Raw genomic sequence first — 21,468 nt, 5'->3', positions numbered from 1 at the left:
TACCAAAAAATATAAAGAAGTGTATGCATATTTATATTTTTCCTTTTAATATGGCAAAAATATTTATATATATGTATATATATGTGTGTATATATGTGTGTGTGTGTATATAAATATATTATATATATATGTATGATGGAGTTTTGCTCTTATTGCCCAGGCTGGAGTGCAATGGCGTGATCTCGGCTCACTGCAACCTCCGCCTCCCGGATTCAAGCCATTCTCCTGCTTCAGCCTCCCAAGTAGCTGGGATTACAGGCACCCGCCACCACGCCCGCCTAATTTATGTGTTTTTAGTAGAGATGGGGTTTCACCACGTTGGCCAGACAGCTCATGAACTCCTGACCTCAGCTGATCTGCCCACCTCGGCCTCCCAAAGGGCTGGGATTACAGGTGTGAACCACCAAACCCGGCATATATATAATATATATAATATATATAATACATATTATATATATTATATATATTCATAGTCTTTTAAAATTTAATAATATTTATTTTCCAATGTCATTGTTTACAAGTATCATAGCAGCAGCTTTCTTTATTTCTTTTTTTGTTCATTCACCTAGAAATCGTCAAAAATTGCCATTGCCAACCGGGCAGCTCATGTCTACAATGCCAGCACTTTGGGAGGCTGAGGTAGGAGGACTACTTGAGCTCAGGAGTTTCAGACCAGCCTCGGTAACATGGCAAAACCCCATCTCTACAAACAATACAAAAATTAGCTGAGCATTGTGGCACACACCTATGGTCCCACCTACTAGGGAGACTGAGTTGGGGGAATTGCTTGAGCCCAGCAGGAGGTCAACGCTGCAGTGAGCTGTGATCACACCAATGCACTCCAGCCTGGGCAACAAAGTGAGACCCTGTCTCAAAAAAAAAAAAAAAAAAAGAAAAGAAAAGAAATTACCGTTGCCGGCCATATTTCAAGTCGTCATGGTGAGGTATTGGGAATAGTTCTCAATTAGCACTGTGCCTTGGATAGACCTCATTGGCTATGATACTGCCACTGCAGAGCTGCAACTTTCAATGTGTTACTTCAGACAGAAATAAATACAGGTTGGAAATTAGCAGGAAGTGCTTATATCTTACCGAAAGTCCTAGAACTTTCTGCTAAATGGATGACTCAGTTAGGAAAGACTGTAAAAAGAGAAACCTATAATTACCTAAAGAACCAAATATAAAATGAATGCTAGAGTAAGTAATTAATAAATATCAAAACTGTAAGCTAAATTCCCATTCTGACCTCTATAACCCTCATGAAGAGTTCTAACCCTTGATTTTCATAAAGTGTCTACAAGTGGTTGGCGATTCATCTGTGAGGTTCCAAAGTGCATTCAAAGTAAATTTCTTTTTCTTTTTTTTTTTTTTTTAATTCTTTTTTTTGAGACGGAGTCTCGCTCTGTCACCCAGGCTGGAGTGCAGTGGCCGGATCTCAGTTCACTGCAAGCTCCGCCTCCCGGGTTCACGCCATTCTCCTGCCTTAGCCTCCCGAGTAGCTGGGACTACAGACGCCCGCCACCTCGCCCGGCTAGTTTTTTTTTGTATTTTTTAGTAGAGACGGGGTTTCACCGTGTTAGCCAGGATGGTCTCGATCTCCTGACCTCGTTATCCGCCTGTCTCGGCCTCCCAAAGTGCTGGGATTACAGGCTTGAGCCACCACGCCCGGCCCAAAGTAAATTTCAACATAGTGTCCACTGAATTTTGATTGGTTTTCTGCTTCAGTATTTGAAGAAGTTGCTGTAAAAAGAAGACAGAATTAAGTTTTCATTTTTGAACTGTTATTACAATTTGTGGCTATTAATAACCACAAGTCCATGAGGATTAGTCTCATGGCTGAAAGCATTTCCTGTAAAGGTACCTATAAATATAACAAACAGCCCCTTGGACTGAACTTTTCTTCAAGAAAAAAGTACAGGATCTTCATAAATACTTCTGTATTATTCTGATCATACCTACAATGTAATCACCCATAACACTTAAAGGCAAAATGATTAAAACTTGAGTCAACTATCTTACCTGTTCAGTCACAGCATATACTTATTTTAGATTCTAGAATTAAAAAGGCAAAGGAAGAGAAGGGCAAATGAAGCTAACACTTATTAAGGATTAGCAAATTATATTCTATATTGTAGTACTGTTATTCCCATTTCTCAGGAGAGAAAATTGAGTCTGAGAAATATTAACTAATTTAATCATAGTCAATTTAGTCAGAGAAAGTAAGAATGGGAAGATCTAATCTATCCAACTCCAATTTTTCATTAAGAAAAAAAAGAAAGAAAAAACTACATACAATGACAAGAGAATTAAAGTCTATATTGACTAAAAATAATAGCCCCTCCCTCCTTAGCCTTCCCCCAGGGCAGATCCTGCAGTGCCTCTGTCTCGCTTTTTCTTATTTTTCCCCCTTCCCCCTTCACTTTTTATTTCCTTTTCCCCCTTTTCTCTTTCAAAAAACAAGAAGATAATAGCTTTGAAATTCCAGTTGTAAATTAGTTTTATCATAGTTTTACCCTAAAAAAATTTATGTTTGAAAAGTAACTGGTTTTAAAACTACATAAGGCATCCATAATTCCATTTTTATATTATACTTTCGGAGGTACAAAAGGAAACTCTACTAAAACAGATATAAGAAAACATTAATAAACATATTACTAAAGGTTATACACAATTCAGTAAAAAAATGTGAAGAAACACAAACATGTAGGTACAGTTAGGTAAGTTAACAGCATAGTAGCTAAGAGTGTGGCACTAGAAGAAAGCTACCTGAGCTTAAATATAATCTCTGCATCTGACTAATTGTACAACCTCATTTACCAGTTTAATTCTTTGTTTCCTCATCTATAGATTGCAGGTGGTAATTAAGAGCAGAAAAAAAAATCTAGCTATAATAATAATCATCCCTACTACTACTAATTACTTCTTTCAGCTTGATTACCTCCCAAAGCATATGAGTAGATTTCCTTAAAAATCTTTGAATATACCGGCTGGGCACAGTGGCTCACACCTGTAATCCCAGCACTTTGGGAGGCTGAGGTGGGCGGATCATGAGGTCAGGAGATCGAAACCATCCTTGCTGACATGGTGAAACCCCGTCTCTACTAAAAATACAAAAAAAAATTAGCCAGGCGTGGTGGCGGGCGCCTGTAGTCCCAGCTTCCAGGGAGGCTGAGGCAGGAGAATGGTGTGAACCCGGGAGGCGGCGGAGCTTGCAGTGAGCGGAGATTGCGCCACTGCATTCCAGCCTGGGTGACAGAGCGAGACTCCGTCTCAAAAAAAAAAAAAAAAAAAAGAAGTCATTTTTAAAAACTGTCACCCCTGAAAATAGTAAAAATAAACAAAATAAGCATATTTTTCTACTTATATATATTTAGTATTAGGTACTTAGCATATACTACCTCAATTAATCATTTTTCTTTTCTTATCTTTTTTTTTTTTTTTGACATGGGATCACTGTCACTCAGGCTGGAGTGCAGTGACACAATTATAGTTCACTGCAGACTCGAACTCCCAAGCACAAGTGATGCTCTTGCTTCAACCTCCTGAGTAGCTGAGACTACAGATGTGTGCCACCATGCACGGTTAATTTTTTTTTTTTTTTTTGGGTAGAGCCAGAATCTCACTATGTTGACCATACTGGTCTCAAACTCCTGGCTTTAGGTGATCCTCCCACCTCAGCCTCCCAAAGTGCTGGGATTACAAACATGAGCTTTTTTTTCTTTTCATTTAGTCTTCGTAATAACTCTATTAAGTACTTTTTATCACCCCTAAGAAAACTGTGATTTGCCCAAAATACATGATAAGAGACAGAATTGAGACTAAATCCAGATATGTCAACTTCAGAATTCCTACTCTTTCCATTATTCCAAAACAGCCTTCTCTCTTTATACATTATTTTTATTCCTATCTCCATTATTATACTTTTTAGATTTTGTTACAACCATATCTATGTAGCTATTTTTTCTTTCTTTCTTTTTTTTTTTGAGACGGAGTCTTGTTCTGTCACCCAGGCTGGAGTGCAGTGGCCGGATCTCAGCTCACTGCAGCCTCCGCCTCCCGGGTTCACGCCATTCTCCTGCCTCAGCCTCCCGAGTAGCTGGGACTACAGGCGCCCGCCACCTCGCCCGGCTAGTTTTTTGTATTTTTTAGTAGAGACGGGGTTTCACCGTGTTAGCCAGGATGGTCTCGATCTCCTGACCTTGTGATCCGCCCATCTCGGCCTCCCAAAGTGCTGGGATTACAGGCTTGAGCCACAGCGCCCGGCCTGTAGCTATTTTTTCTATTGTACTGTTTGTTATGGGTAGAATTTACAGATATAATTCTGTGTGGATTATAATTACATAATTATAATTCAGTGTGAATTCCCTAACATCTAGTAAGACAGCAAGTATCATTTCATTTGATATCATGGATATGCTATACATATTTATCAAATGAATAGCTTACTTTCTCATTACATATATAATTTGTAAGTCATGGAAAAATGGAGTCTCTTATTTGACTTTTCCATGTAGTGTTACTATTCGAACACCTCATGCCAGGATTTTAACAGGCATGTTGAAATATACTTTTTGCCTGTAAGTCTTCCCTAAGACATTTTTTATATCTACTCCCTTTGAAGCTTTTTAAACTTTTCATTGTTTACTGGTCTTATTTCCTCAACTGATTATAAGCAAGCAAAATCGTGTATCAGATATTTAAATTATCTGCTTTTCCAAAGCATACAGCACAACCTTATGCTTATAATAGTCTCTACATTTGCTATGTAAATAACAAAAATTACAGAGTTTTAGAATTCTTTTTTTTTTTTTTTTTTGAGACAGGGTCTTACTCTGTTACCCACGCTGGAGTGCAGTGGCGTCATTATGGCTAACTGCAACCTTGACCACTTGGACTTAGGCGATTCTTCCACCTCCACCTCCTAAGTAGCTGGGACCACAGACATGTGCTACTATGCCTGGCTAATTTTTAAATTATTTGTATAGATGGGGTCTCACTGTATTTCTCAGGCTGGTCTCAAACTCCTGGGCTCAAGCAATCCTCCTGCCTTGACCTTCTAATGTGCTGGGATTATAGGCATAACCACTGTGCCTGGACTTAGACAGGATCTTAATACTTATGGGCCGGGCGCGGTGGCTCAAGCCTGTAATCCCAGCACTTTGGGAGGCCGAGATGGGCGGATCACGAGGTCAGGAGATCGAGACCATCCTGGCTAACACGGTGAAACCCCGTCTCTACTAAAAAATACAAAAAACTAGCTGGGCGTGGTGGCGGGCACCTGTAGTCCCAGCTACACGGGAAGCTGAGGCAGGAGAATGGCGTGAACCCGGGAGGCGGAGCTTGCAGTGAGCTGAGATCTGGCCACTGCACTCCAGCCCGGGCGACAGAGCAAGACTCCGTCTCAAAAAAAAAAAAAATACTTATGTAGACCCCAATGGTTCAAGTAATTTTCCCAAATTCACAAAGTGAGTTGACAAGCTAGATCCTAGGTCATCTAACTCTGAGTTCAGGGCTTTTTCCATCTCTTTTTCCGAGTTCAGGGCTTTACTTCTATCTAGGAGTAAAGCTACATACATGAAAAGAAATAAATACACTTCCTTAGAAGTAACAAAAAAATTTTTTTGTTTTTTGTTTGGAGAAAGGGTCTCACTCTGTCATCCAGGCTGGAGTGCAGTGACACGATCATGGCTCACTGCAGCCCTGACCTCCTGGGCTCAAGTGATCCTCCCATATATTGCCCAGACTGTTCTTGAACCCCTGGCCTCAAGTGATCTCCTGCCTTGGCCTCCCAAAGTGCTGGGATTGCAGGCATGAGTCACCACATGCCTGGTCACAAAAAGTTTTTATTAAAATAGAAAATGTTAGAAAATATATAATACTGCCTGAAAACAATAAACGTGAACGTCTAGTGGCCTGCATGGAGATTATAAAATGAAGAGCTGAGTACCAAGCTGTGAGATTTGTTCTGTAGAAAGCTACAAGCAAGTGCCAGGCACGGTGGCTCACGCCTGTAATCCCAGCACTTTGGGAGGCTGAGGCGAGCGGATCACAAGGTCAGGAGATCAAGACCATCCTGGCTAACACGGTGAAACCCCGTCTCTACTAAAAATACAAAAAATTAGCTAGGTGTGGTGGTGGGCGCCTGCAGTCCTAGCTACTCGGGAGGCTGAGGCAGGAGAATGGCGTGAACCTGGGAAGCGGAGCTTGCAGTGAGCTGAGATCGTGCCACTGCACTCCAGCCTGGGTGACAGAGCGAGACTCCGTCTCAAAAAAAGAAAAAAGAAAAGAAAGCTACAAGCAAGTAAAAAACAAATTCAATGTCCAAGAACTCACTAATGTGATTGACTCTAGAGGTCAGACTAAAATCTAGGATTAACTTGGAATTCTGCTATATATCTACGTCTATCTATCTATCTATCTATCTATCTATCTATCTATATCTATTTATTTATTTTGTGAGACAGGGTCTCGCTCTGTCACTCAGGCCGGAGTGCAGTGGCACGATCTCGGCTCACTGCAAGCTCTGTCTCCCAGGTTCAAACCATTCTGCCTCAGATTCCTAAGTAGCTGGGACTACAGGCGCCCGCCACCAAGTCTGGCTAATTTTTTTATATTTTTAGTAGAGATGGGGTTTCACCATGTTAGCCAGGATGGTCTTGATCTCCTGACCTCATGATCCGCCCACCTTGGCCTCCCAAAGTGCTGGGATTACAGGCGTGAGCCACCACACCCTGCCTAAAAGCAAATTTTTTCGATAGCATCATATTAGAATGCCCTTGTGATGGAATTTTATATCATGTTGCTTAAGGTTGACATCCTTTCTTCCCTCTTCTTCAAAGTGCCATGAGATGAAACTAGTATTTTACACATTCAGTTTACTGTGTAATTCATCATATACATTTAATTGTCATATGTGCATGGCATAAGACAATGTCTTTTCCAGGTATGATATATGCTGCACAGCCTGCATTTAATTTCTTGATAAAAATGGCAAATGTCAGCAGATTTAACGTGCATGGGAAAGGATCTAGTTGTGGAATCTTTGTGGCATGCTTTTGTATTGGGCCATTAATTGGGGTGACTTCATATCATTTTATGATTATTTCACTCTGACTTGTAAATAGAAGAAAAACTACAGTCCAATGAATTAAAATATTTTAATTTATATATATTAACTAAAATTATTGTTCCAATTTTTAACAATCAGTGTAAATGAATGTTCTATTTTGTATTTTTATTTCATTATAAATATGATATACATATTGAAAGATGTTTTATACTAGGCTTTTATTCATATTTGATGTATTATTTGTTATGTTTTTGTAAAATGTATTCTAATATTTCATTATATTATAAATAGCACATCAGTGTTGGCATGTGGTAACATTTGCTAATCTAATGCTTGATTAATGAAATTATTTTCATTATCTCAGCTCTGATATTTACATATTTAAGTAAGTTCAGGAAGTTAATTAGCCATTCTCAAATTCCCTAAAAGCTGAATAATAAATAAATAGATATAGATAGATAGATAGATAGATAGAATATAGATAAACCCTCAGATTCGAATGAGTTAAAACCAAGACACTTATCAAAATATAAACAGAGACACTTAGTAAGCCTAGACTGAAAATGCCTATCTGTATTTGTATGGCTGTGATATCTCCTTTTGCCAACATATTAATATACTTGAAATCATGCTAAAAGTCAGAAAGTTATTAAAATAATAAAGAAATGACTGTTGCTTGCTTAGATAGGTAATGTAATATCTATAATACAAATGAAAATTAAATATTTTTAGATAAAATTTTTGAGTACACATCAGGATACCTATTTACATTAAACTTACATAGAATTTTAAAGAGACATGAATATCTGACAATATGAGGAAAAGAGGCCTGCTCTTAAATGCAAGACAAATGTATGATAAACTACCTCTGGGAGTAAGGGAGAAGACTGAAATTTTATAGAGCTGACACAAGAATCCTAAAATTTTCTGAAATAATTATCATAGTGTGAAGCAGTAAAATCTACTTTATGTTTTAAGATATTACAATTACAATGAAGTGTTACAAAATGAATACGTGCGCTCACTTACTGTTACAGGCTATATTTTAACTCCCAAAAATTCATATGGTGAAGTCCTAATTTCCAGTACATCAGAATTTAGACTCTATTTGGAGGCAGGGCCTTTAAGTTAAAATAAAGTTGTTAGAGTCTCTGATCCAATTCCACTAGTGTCCTTATAAGAAGAAATCTGAACACCCAGAGAGACACCAGGGATACACCCACACAGTAGGAAGACCACAGTGAGGACACAGTGAAAGTGTGATCAGCTGGTAGCCAGAGAGAGGCCTCGGAAGAGACTAAACCTGCCAACACCTTGATGTTGGGCTCTGGTCTCCAGAACGGCATGAGAAAATAAATGTCTATTATTTAAGTCATCCAGTCTGTGGTAGTTTGTTATGGCCATTCCAGCAAACTAATTAAATAAAGATATGGCGAGTAGATCCTGCTAAAGGAAGCTGTGTGACTTGTTTTGGATCATTGCCATAACAAAAGTTAACAGTTCTGTAGCATGAGAAAAAAATATTTTGGGCCAGGCTCAGTGGCTCAGGCCTGTAATCCCAGCACTTTGGGAGGCCGAGGCGGCCGGATCATGAGGTCAGGAGATCGAGACCACAGCGAAACCCTGTCTCTACTAAAAATACAAAAAATTAGCCTGGCGTGGTGGTGGGCGCCTGTAGTTCCAGCTACTCGGGAGGCTGAGGCAGGAGAATAGCATGAACCCGGGAGGCGGAGCTTTCAGTAAGCCGAGATGGCACCACTGCACTCCAACCCAGGTGACAGAGCAAGACTCCGTTGCAGCAAAAAAAAAAAAAAAAAAAAAAAAAAAAAAAAACAGGAAAAAAAGAAAAAAGAAAAAAGAAAGTAGGGACAAACCAAATTTCCATCATTAGGCAAACAGATACACAAATCATAGTGCACTGGATATCATACAGGTTTTAAACATCAAAAAAGAGCTCTGCTTCTGACTTCCTATGATGCCATGGAAGTAGGTAACAGATGTTTTACATTGGGTTTTCACGTGGGAACTCTCTGTCTAGCCTGGTTTCCTGATTTTCAGTGTCACCAAGTGCAGCTTTTGAAAAGCAATTCAATTTATGGCAAATGAAACTTTCAAATGTGTTTTCTCAACAACCAGTTTTACTTGTTTCCTATCAAATGTATCCGTTTATCCACCTGCCAATCAGTCTGTCCCTCCATTAATGTATTTGAGTGCCCTCTTTCTTCTTTTCTTTCTTTATTTCTTTCTTTCTTTCTTTCTTTTTTTTTTGAGACAGAGTCTCACTCTGTTGCCCAGGCTGGAGTGCAGTGGTGCGATCTCAGCTCACTCAAATACTGAGCTGACGATCAGTTCCATAACTTCACTGTTCCCAGTTACATACTAGGTGTTCGGCAAATCATTTTTTTTCTTTTTCTTTCTTTTTTTTTTTTTTCTTTTGATACAGAGTGTCTCTCTGTCACCCAGGTTGGAGTGTAGTGGCGCGATCTCAGCTCACCGCAACCTCCGCCTCCGAGGTTCAAGTGATTATCCTGCCTCAGCCTCCCAAGTAGCTGGGATTATAGGTGTACCCCAATACACCCAGCTAATTTTTGTTTTTGTTTGTTTTCTTCTTTTCTTTCTTTCTTTCTTTCTTTTTTTTTTGAGACAGAGTCTCACTCTGTTGCCCAGGCTGGAGTGCAGTGGCGCGATCTCAGCTCACTGCAAGCTCCACCTCCCGGGTTCATGCCATTCTCCTGCCTCAGCCTCCCGAGTAGCTGGGACTACAGGCGCCCACTACCACGCCCGGCTAATTTTTTGTATTTTTAGTAGAGATGGGGTTTCACCCTGTTAGGCAGGATGGTCTTGATCTCCTGACTTTGTGATCTGCCCTCCTCTGCCTTCCAAAGTGCTGGGATTACAGGCGTGAGCCACCGCGCCTGGCCTTCTTTTTTGTTTGTTTGTTTTTGTTTGTTTGTTTTTGAGATGGAGTCTTGCTCTGTCACCAGGCTGGAGTGCAGTGGCATGATCTCAGCTCACTGCAACCTCTGCCTCCTGGGTTCAAGCGATTCTCCTGCCTCAGCCTTCCGAGTAGCTGGGTCTAAAAGTGCATGCCACCACATCCAGCTAAATTTTGTGTTTTTAGTAGAAATGGGGTTTCACAATGTTGGCCAGGATGGTCTCAATCTCTTGACCTTGTGATCCATCTGCCTTGGCTCCCAAAGTGCTGGGCTTAATTTTTGTATTTTTAGTAGGGACACGGTTTCGCCATGTTGGCCAGGCTGGTCTCTGGACCTCAGGTGATGTGCCTGCCTAGGCCTCCCAAAGTACTGGAATTACAGGCATGAGCCACCGCACCCCACTAGCAAATCATTCTTGTTTGTGATCATGCATTTATCTCCAATTTCCTCCCCAACCCTATTTATTACTGTTCTCCCCAGTGCACCCACCAATCCATCCAAGCAGGTTTATCTACTGCCCCCCCATACTAAGCTTCCTGTTTTTTATTCCTGTTTGTACCTATTCTCCAAGACAAAAAAAGAGAGAGAGAGAAACCTAGGATTTTAAAACTGTTTCAACCTTCCTTCCTTCATGAAGATTTCTCCAACAGCCACTCCCATGGCTCTGTGTATACTCAGTACTTTTAAATAGTAGGTCTGTTTTAGCATTTGAGCTGTACACTAATTGTTTTGTTTGTATTAATTTGTCAGTTTGGAGGCATGGTCAATGTTTGCTATTCCTTAGGATTGTTTATATCAATGCTCCTGAGTAAGACTGGCTTATAATTGCCGAGACCAGCTTGGTTGGGGAGCCCCTAACCCAGCAGCGCTAGAGGAATTAAAGACATACACAGAAATATAGAGGTGTGAAGTGGGAAATCAGGGGTCTCACAGCCTTCAGAGCTGAGAGCCCTGAACAGAGATTTACCCACATATTTATTAATAGCACACCAGTCATTAGCATTGTTTCTATAGATATTAAATTAACTAAAAGTATCCCTTATGGGAAATGAAGGGATGGGCTGAATTAAAAGAATAAATTGGGCTAGTTAACTGCAGCAGGAGCATGTCCTTAAGGCACAGATCGCTCATGCTATTGTTTGTGGCTTAAGAATGCCTTTAAGCGGTTTTCTACCCTGGGCAGGCCAGGTGTTCCTTGCCCTCATTCCCGTAAGCCCACACCTTCCACCTTGGATGTTATGGCCATCATGAACATGTCACAGTGCTGCAGAGATTTTGTTTATGGCCAGTCTTGGGGCCATTTTATGGCCAGATTCTGGGGGCTTGCTCCAAACATATAATTTTTAGTATACTTAATATTTGTTTGGTTTTGATATTAAGATCATAGTGTTCTCATAGAATTTACTGGAAAGTAGCCCCTTATGTCAATTGTATGGGGGTATTTCTTAAAAATTAGAATGACTTTGGTATTTAGTCAACACCATTGGTGTGTGTGTGCGTGTGTGTGTGTTTGTGTGTCAGAGACACAGAAACAGAGGCACTTCTTAACTAATGATTAAATTGGGAGGCGGAGGCGGGCAGATCATGAGGTCAGGAGATCAAGACCATCCTGGCTAACATGGTGAAACCCCATCTCTACCAAAAATACAAAAAGAAATTAGCTGGGCATGGTGGTGGGCGCCTGTAGTCCCAGCTACTTGGGAGGCTGAGGAAGGAGAATGGCGTGAACCCAGTTGGAGGAGCTTGCAGTGAGCCGAGATCGCCCCACTGCACTCCAGCCTGGGCGACAGAGCAAGACTCCGTCTCAAAAAAAAAAAACTTATATAGTAGCTATTGAGCTACTTAGAATTTCCATTTCTTCAAAAATTGATTTTTTACTGTTATATTTTTAGGGTATTGTCTACTTGGTACACATTTTCAAATATATTAGCATCAGTTTTTCACAATATGCACTTATTATCTTTTAAAGTAACTTCTACCTCTATAGTTATGTCTATTAATTTCAAATATGAGTTTTTGTGTTTTTTCTTAGTCTCATTGAAAATTTGTATATGGGGCCAGGCGCGGTGGCTCACGCCTGTAATCCCAGCACTTTGGGAGGCCGAGGCGGGCGGATCACAAGGTCAGGAGATCGAGACCACGGTGAAACCCCGTCTCTACTAAAAATACAAAAAATTAGCCGGGCGCGGTTGTGGGCGCCTGTAGTCCCAGCTACTCGGGAGGCTGAGGCAGGAGAATGGCGTGAACCCGGGAGGCGGAGCTTGCAGTGAGCCGAGATCGCGCCACTGCACTCCAGCCTGGGCGACAGAGCAAGACTCCGTCTCAAAAAAAAAAAAAAAAAAGAAAATTTGTATATGATACTTTTCTCAAAGAACCAACTGTTAGCTCTGTTACTTCTCTCTATCATTATCTTTTTTTTCTGTTTCATTTGTTTACCTGTTTATCCTTCCATTCATGTTCTTTGGGTTTATTCTCATTTTTTCTAACTTATGTTGGGTATTTGCTTCATTTTCATCTTTTCTTATTTTCTAATGTACATAACTAAAGCTACAGATTGCTCTCCATCTTTTGTGTGGCATCTCACAGTTTTTCATTTGCACAATTTTAATCTTTTGTTAGTAAGTATTGTCTAACTTTCGTTTTTTTTTTTCTTTTTTCGAGACAGAGTTTCACTCTGTCCCCAGAGAGGGCAGTGGCACGATCTAGGTTCACTGCAAGCTCTGCCTTCCAGATTCATGCCATTCTCCTGCCTCAGCCTCCCGAGTAGCTGGGATTACAGGTATGTGCCACCACACCTGGCTAACATTTTGTATTTTTAGTAGAGACGGGGTTTCACTGTGTTAGCCAGGATGGTCTCGATCTCCTGACCTCAAGTGATCTGCCTTCCTTGGCCTCCTAAAGTGCTGGGATTACAGGTGTGAACCACCACGCCTGGCCAGTATTGTCTAACTTTCATTATGATTTATGTAGACATTTGAGTTTAGAAAAATGCTTTTTTTTTTTTTTTTTTTTTTTTGAGATGGAGTCTTGCTCTGTCACCCAGGCTGGAGCACAGTGGCACGATCTCGGCTCACTGCAAGCTCCATCTCCCAGGTTCACGCCATTCTCCTGACTCAGCCTCCCAAGTAGCTGGGACTACAGGCGCCCGCCACCACACCCGGCTAAGTTTTTTTGTATTTTTAGTACAGACGGGGTTTCACCGTGTTAGCCATAAGGTCTCGATCTCCTGACCTTATGATCTGCCTGTCTCGGCCTCCCAGAGTGCTGGGATTACAGGTATGAGCCACTGTATCCGGCCTTTTTTTTTTTTTTTTGAAGATACAGTCTTGAGCTGTCACCCAGGCTGGAGTGCAGTGGTGCAATCTCAGCTCACTGCAACCTCCACTGACCAGCTTCAAATTATCCTCCCACCTCGGCCTCACAGGTAGCTAGGACTATAGGTGTGAACCACTATGCCCAGCTAATTTTTTGTAGAGACAATGTTTCACCATGTTGCCCAGGCTGGCTTTGAACTCCTGAACTCAAAGTGATCCACCTGCTCAGTCTCCCAAAGTGCCAGGATTACAGGTGTGAGCCACTGTGCCCAGCCAGCATCATTGCTTCTTGACTTCTCATGTATTTCCTTATCCCAGGCTCCCTTCACTCTACTCCAGCCTGCTGTGCTACACACAGGCGCAGCTACTGAAAGCCAGAGCTCATTGGGCTGATTCCTCAGGCCCTCCAAGAGCTTGGCCCCACATCCCTTCCGAGGGTCCCACAGCCCAAGTCTACCTGTTTGCTTGCCACACCTGACTTCCCCTTCTATCTTTTTATTATTATTGTTATTATGTATTTTATTTTGTTTTATTTTTTGAGACAGAGTCTCTGTCTGTTGCCTAGGCTGGAGCACAGTGGCACGATCTTGGCTCACTGCAACCTCCACCTCTTGGGTTCAAGTGATTCTCCTGCCTCAGCTTCCTGAGTAGCTGTGACTACAGGCATGCACCACCATGCCCGGTTAATTTTTGTATCTTGAGTAGAGACGGGGTTTCACCATGTTAACCCGGCTGGTCTCAAACTCCTTACCTCAAGGGATCCGCCCTCCTTGGCCTACCAAAGTGTTGAAATTACAGGCGTGAGCCACTGCGCCCAGCCTTCCCCTTCTATCTTAACCTGCTTCACCACACTTTCTCAATCCCCAGCTCCTGGAAGGGGCATCCCTCTTGTATTGTGTGACTCGACAACTCCTCAGGAGACTAGCAGCAAACAGCTGACTGGAGGGACAATTCAGAGAAGGGGCTGAGTCACTCCGATTTTTTTTTTTTGAGATGGAGTTTCGCTCTTGTTGTCCAGGCTGGAGTGCAGTTGTGCGATCTTGGCTCACTGTAACATTCACTTCCCAGGCTCAAGCGATTCTCCTGCCTCAGCTTCTCGAGTAGCTGGAATTACAGGCATGCACCACCACATCCGACTAATTTTGTATTTTTAGTAGAGACAGCGTTTCTCCATGTTGGTCAGGCTGGTCTCGAACTTCCAACCTCAGGTAATCCGCCCGCCTTGGCCTCCCAAAGTGCTGGGATTCAGGCATGAGCCACCGCACGAGGCCTTTTAAATCAAATCTTCACTAGGCATGAAGGCTGCAGCAAGAGATGGTATCCAGGTGACCGGACACAGTGGCTCATGCCTGTAATCCCAGCACTTTGGGAGGCTGAGGCTGGCGGATCATGAGGTCATGAGATCGAGACCATCCTGGCTAACACAGTGAAACCCCGTCTCCACTAAAAATACAAAAAAATTAGCTGGGCGTGGTGGTGGGCGCCTGTAGTCGAAGCTACTTGGGAGGCTGAGGCAGGAGAATGGTGTGAACCCGGGAGGCGGAGCTTGCAGTGAGTGGAGATCGTGCCACTATACTCCAGCCTGGGCGACAGAGCAAGACTCAAAAAAAAAAAAAAAAGAGATGGCATCCAGGCAAATCAGCCCCAGGTGTTGCTCAAAAGAAACGGAGACTCCACTTCACCCCAACCAGGATGACTAGAATCAAAAGGACAGACAACAAACTTTGATGAGCATGTGGAGAAATTAGAACGCTTCTACACTGCTGGTGGGAATATAAAGTGGTGCAGCCACTTTGGAAACAGTGTGGCAGTTCCTTGAAGAGTGACACACATGACCTTGCAGTACCATTCCTATGAGATTTGCTCTGCTGGTGTAGATAGTGATCTTTGGTTCAGGAGCTGCTTTCTCCTCCCCCATGAAAATCATGGTCAGCTTTTGATTTTTATTTTCAAACCTTCTTGGTAATCGATTTTAAAATCATGAAGGCAGGCCAGGTGTGGTGGCTCATACCTATAATCCCAGCACTTTGTGAGGCCAAGGCAGGCAAATCACCTGAGGTCAGGAGTTCGAGACCAGCCTGGCCAACACGGTGAAATGCTGTCTCTACTAAAAATACAAAAAATTAGCCAGGCATCGTGGTAGACACCTGTAATTCCAGCTATTTGGGAGGCTGAGGCAGGAGAATTGCTTGAACCCAGGAGATGGAGGTTGTAGTGAGCTGAGATCACACCACTGCACTCCAGCCTGGGTGACAGCGAGACTCCATCTTAAAAAATAAAATACTGGCCGGGCGCGGTGGCTCAAGCCTGTAATCCCAGCCCTTTGGGAGGCCGAGACGGGCTGATCACGAGGTCGGGAGATCGAGACCATCCTGGCTAACACGGTGAAACCCCGTCTCTACTAAAAAGTACAAAAAACTAGCCGGGCGAGGTGGCGGGCGCCTGTAGTCCCAGCTACTCGGGAGGCTGAGGCAGGAGAATGGCGTAAACCCGGGAGGCGGAGCTTGCAGTGAGCTGAGATCCGGCCACTGCACTCCAGCCTGGGCGACAGAGTGAGACTCGTCTCAAAAAATAAAATAAAATAAAATAAAATACTTTGGGAGGCCGAGACGGGCGGATCACAAGGTCAGGAGATCGAGACCATCCTGGCTAACCTGGTGAAACCCCGCCTCTACTAAAAAATACAAAAAAACTAGCCGGGCGAGGTGGCAGGTGCCTGTAGTCCCTGCTACTCGGGAGGCTGAGGCAGGAGAATGGCGTGAACCCAGGAGGCGGAGCTTGCAGTGAGCTGAGATCTGGCCACTGCACTCCAGCCTGGGTGACAGAGCGAGACTCCATCTCAAAAAAAAAAATAAATAAATAAAAATAAAATAAAATAAAATAAAATAAAATAATGAAGCCACAGAAAGAACCATACAATATATTTAGTCCGGTCTTATGCCTTTTGCTCTGAAGAAAGACCCATCTTCCATTTCCCACGACAGTGTTTACCCAGGACTTCTTGGGGTGTCCTAATTTATTGTTGAGCAACTCAGTTTCATTGTTTGAAACCTGCTGGTTAAACAACTGATTCAGGCTGGGCACAGTGGCTCATGCCTGTAATCCCAGCACTTTGGGAGGCCAAGGCGGGCAGATCACCTGAGGTCAGAAGGTCCAGACCAGCCTAGCCAACACGATGAAACCCCCATCTCTACTAAAAATACAAAAATTAGCCAGGTGTGGTGGCGCATGCTTGTATTCCCAGCTACTCGGGAAGCTGAAACATAAGAATCGTTTGAACCCAGGAAGCAGATGTTGTAATGAGCTGTGATTGTGCCACTGCACTCCAGTCTGAGTGACAGAGTGAGACTGTCTCACAACAAACAAGTGACTGTCTCAAAACAAACAAACAAGCAAACAAAAAAACTGTTCAGATTCCGTCCTCTGGAGTGATGCAATTTGGAAAATTACTGATTTTATATGTTGAGGGTGTCATGTTAAAAGTCCCCATATTCAGTGGAGCACATCAGAGTTCATGTTAATTTTGACATTTGTGCTCATATAAGTAGAGGGGGTGCTATGGTCTGAATGTTGGTGGCCCTCCAGAATTCATGTTAGACCCTAAGACCCAAGGTGATAGTATTAAGAAGTAAGGCCTTTGGGGAAGTGATTAAGCCATGAGGGCAGGGGCCTTGGGAATGGAATTAGGGCCCTTAGCAAAGTGGCTGAAGGGAGCCATCTTGCCACCCCTTCCGCCACTTGACACATAAAAGGCCATCCAGAAGCATGACCCTCACCAGACTCTGAATCTACTGAAGCCTCGATCTGGGACTTCCCAGCCTCCAGAACAGTGAGCAGTAAACTTCTGTTGTTTATTAATGACCCAATCTAAGATACTTTGTGACAGCAGCCCAAGGGAACTAGACAGAGGGGTCAACTGAAGACTTACGGGGGCTCTTCACTTTAGGAGGAGGTGTTTAACTGTGTGACTTGAGTTGAATAAGGAAGGGCAGGTGGGTAAGTGTGAGAAGCAGGGATGGTGAGGAAGAACAGGAAGGTCACTCTAGTAAATACAGTGTCACTGGCGGAGAAGAGATAGAAAAGGCGAGGACACTGGACAGGCACTGATTTTGGCACAGTGAGAAAGCTGTGGCTAGTGAAGGTATTTCAAGGGCAGAAATGCGGTATGTGGTTGAGGCTGTCACTGCACATCATTCACACTGAGGTGACTGGGAGGAGCCATGGGAAGGACAGAGAGGAACCGCAGGGAGCTCATTTTTAGCCCAGCTAAACAGGTGGGAGAAGGCCGCCATCTCTGTCCATGGGACAGCTTGCAGCTTCTCATCTGTCCTCTTCTTTTGTTTCCTTTTTTTTGGAGGGGGTGGGGAAACAGGGTCTCGCTCTGTCATCCGGGCTGGACTGCAGTAGCACAATCGTGGCTCACTGCAACCTCTGCCTCCCAGGCTCAAGTGATTCTCCTGCCTCAGCCTCCCGAGTAGCTAGGATTACAAGCGCATGCTGCTACGCCCGACTAATTTTTGTATTTTTAGTAGAGATAGGGTTTCACCATGTTGGCCAGGCTGGTCTTGAACACCCGCCTCTCAAAGTGCTGAGATTACAAGCGTGAGCCCCCATGCCTGGCCTGTCCTCCCTTTTTGACCTCCGTAGTCCTGCCGGGGCCAGATTATTTTGCTCAATTGTAGCTTGCTCTCCTGAAATAATCTGATGAACAAGATGATTTCGTGAAAGATGAATACTTCCAACAATAACTCCTCACTCTGAAAACAGGTAGGTAGAGGAAAACAATGTATCACGCCTTTTAAGTAGGGATTGTACCACTTGAAAAGTAGGGGGGATATCCAACAGGTGAGTGCCAGTAGAAGGAATATATTCAAAATGACTGAAATAAAAAATACTTTTGCAATCCTTAATGAAAACAAAGGATTCAGGTAGAGATCACCAATGATGCCAATACCATAGGTGAGAGAGGTGGGTGGGAAATTGAAGATCCATGTGACACCAAAGTATCACCCCACAGAGCACTTCCTAATCATGGAGGTTGGGGGAAGAGGAGGGAAAAGAATGTTTATGATGGAGTGATATGGCTGTGACTACCTTAATACCATGACTAAACTTATCTAATAGTGGAACAATTAGACATTATGAGGTACCTATGCACTATTCTTGTCAAAAACATTTAAGTGCCTGTAGATGCAGCACTGTGGGGGGCCAAGGTGGGTGGATCACTTGAGCCCAGGAATTGGAGACTAGCCTGGGCAACATGGGGAAACCCCATCTTGAAATATATCTGTCCGGGCACGGTGGCTCACACCTGTAATCTCAACACTTTGGAAGGCGGAGGCAGGTGGATCATCTGAGGTCAGGAGTTTGAGACCAGCCTGGCCAACATGGTAAAACCCTGTCCCTACTGAAAACACAAAAATTAGCTGGGTGTGATGGTGCGTGCCTTGTAGTCCCAGCTACTTGGGAGGCTGAGGCAAGAGAATTGCGTGAACCTGGAAGGTGGAGGTTACAGTGAGCCGAGATTGCACCATTACACTCCAGCCTACATGACAACAGGGACATGCTGTCTATAAAAAAAAAAAATATATATATATATATATATACACACACATAGATAGATAGATAGATAGATAGATAGATAGATAGATAGATAGATAGATGTGCTCAATATTCACTCAGATTTAAGTAATCCTTTATTGTCTTTACGTAATTCCTTCCAATTTTTTTTTGTGTGTTGGGGGAGGGTGATAAGACTTCAAGAAGTTAACAATTGTGAGGGGGCGGGGTTTCTAGTGAAGAATAAGGAACAGTTTGCTTGGTGAACTGCCTTGAGGGAGGGGAGCTCAAAAGGGAATGGAACATTTGGTAAACATTCTTTCCAATTGTTTAAGAAGAGTTAGCAGAAACCTTTGAAGTTCCCAGTTGTCTCTTATCTTCCCACACAGCAGCCATAGCCTTTTTCATCTTTAGTCTTCTCTTTCTTTTTGAGACAAGGTCTCACTTTGTTGTCCAGGCTGGAGTGCAGTGGCGCGATCATGTCTCACTGCAGCCTCAACCTCTCAAGCTCAAGTGATCCTCCCACCTCACTCTCCCGACTAGTTGAGACTACAGGAATGCACCACCACGCCTGGCTAGTTTTTGTATTTTTTAATAGAATCGGATTTTCACCATGTTGCCCAGCCTCGTCTTAAACACCTGGGTTCAAGCGATCTTCCTGCCTCAACCTCCCAAAGTGCTGGGATTACAGGTATGAGACACTGTGCCTGGCCACGTGAAAATAATTTTTAATAAAACTTGTTTTTGAAAGCAGCTTTAGGTTAACAGAAAAACTGAGTAGAAAGTATAGAGTTCATGGCCGGGTGCGGTGGCTCACGCCTGTAATCCCAGCACTTTGGAAGGCCAAGGTGGGAGGATCTCGAGGTCAGGAGATCGAGACCATCCTGGCTAACACGGTGAAACACCATCTCTACTAAAAATACAAAAAAATTAGCCAGGCGTGCTGGTAGGCGCCTGTAGTCCCAGCTACTCAGGAGGCTGAGGCAGGAGAATGGCGTGAACCCAGGAGCAGAGTTTGCAGTGAGCCAAGATCGTGCCACTGCACTCCAGCCTGGGCGACAGAGAGAGATGCCATCTCAAAAAAAAAAAAAAAGTATAGAGTTCACATATGCAGCCTGCCTCCACTCATGCACAGCCTTCCCCTCTATCCACATCCCCGCCAGACTGGTGCGTTGGTTACAATGAAAGAGCCTATGGCGACCTCACAATCACTCAAAGCCCGCAGCTGACCCACACTTGGCATTGCACGTTCTATGAGTCTGGACAGATGGATAATGTCATAATCCACCATTACAGTATCCTTCAGAATAGTGTCACTGCCCTAAGAACTCTCTGTGCTCTGCCTATTCATCCGCCCCACTTTTTTTTTTTTTGAGACAGGGTCTCGCTCTGTTGCCCAGCTCACCGCAGCCTCCAACTTCTGGGCTCAAGCCATCCTCCCATCTCAGCCTCCCAAGTAGCTGGGACTACAAGGTGTGTGCCCCATGCCCAGCTAATTTTTGTATTTTCTGTAGAGATGGGTTTTCGCCACATTGCCCAAACTGGTCTTGAGCACCTGGGCTCAAGAGATCCTCCCCGTTTGGCCTCTCAGAGTACTGGGATTACAGGCATGAGCCATCTCTCCTGGCCAGATTTTTTTTTTTTTTGAGACGGAATCTCACTCTGTCGCTCACGCTGAAGTGCAGTGGAGTGATCTCAGCTCACTGCAACCTCTGCCTCCTAGGTCCAAATGATTCTCATGTCTCAGCCTCCTGAGGAGTTGGGATTATAGGTGTGCACCACTACACCCAGCTAATTTTTGGATTTTTAGTAGAAACAAGGTTTTACCATGTTGGCCAGGTTGATCTCGAACTCCTGGCTTCAAGTGATCTGCCAGCCTTGATCTCCCAAAGTGCTGGGATTACAGGCATGCCTGTCCTCAGCGAGATTTTTGTATTTCTGTCAAAAACATCTTTGGGATTTTAATAAGAGTTGCACTGAATATGTTATTTTGCAGAGCTTTGTATTCTAACATTAGTAACTTTTAAAATCAATAAAAATTTTTCATGTTTAGGTCTTCTTTAATTTTTTTTTTTTTTGAGAGAGTCTTGCACTTCATACGGGCTGGAGTCAGTAGTGCGATCTCGGCTCACTGCAACCGCTGCTTCCTGGGTTCAAGTGATTCTCCTGCCTCAGCCTCCTGAGTAGCTGGGATTATAGGCACCCGCCACCACACCTGGCTAATTTTTTGTATTTATAGTAGAGACAGGGTTTCACCATATTGGCTATGCTGGTCTCGAACTGCTGACCTCAGGTGGTCCACCTGCCTCAGCCTCCCAAAGTGCTAGGATTACAGGTGTGAGCCACCATGCCCAGACAATGGAATTGCTTTCTTAATTTCCTTTTCAGATTGTTCATTGTTAGCATAGTGTATAGAAATGGAACTGATTTTTGTGTGTTGATTTTGCAGACTGCAGCTTAGTTTAATTAGTTTTGAAAGCTGAGTGTGCCAGTGTGTGTATGCATATAAGATCATATCCACTTTTGAGGTTGAGGAGATGGCATCATTGAAAGAGGGAAGAGTACAGTCCTGAGACCCAAGCGTATAAAG

General features: G+C 43.3%; 1 pseudogene; it reads right to left on the bottom strand.

The window, feature by feature from the left end:
* Positions 1 to 869: 869 nt before the first annotated feature.
* LOC114676674 (U4 spliceosomal RNA) lies at positions 870 to 1,019 on the bottom strand (annotated as a pseudogene).
* Positions 1,020 to 21,468: the final 20,449 nt, after the last annotated feature.

Source organism: Macaca mulatta, chromosome 2, assembly GCF_049350105.2.
Source record: "Macaca mulatta isolate MMU2019108-1 chromosome 2, T2T-MMU8v2.0, whole genome shotgun sequence".
In the NCBI taxonomy this organism is placed as follows: Eukaryota; Metazoa; Chordata; class Mammalia; order Primates; family Cercopithecidae; genus Macaca; species Macaca mulatta.
Note: the sequence above shows the minus strand (reverse complement) of the source record. Positions and strands in the feature narration are given on the sequence as shown.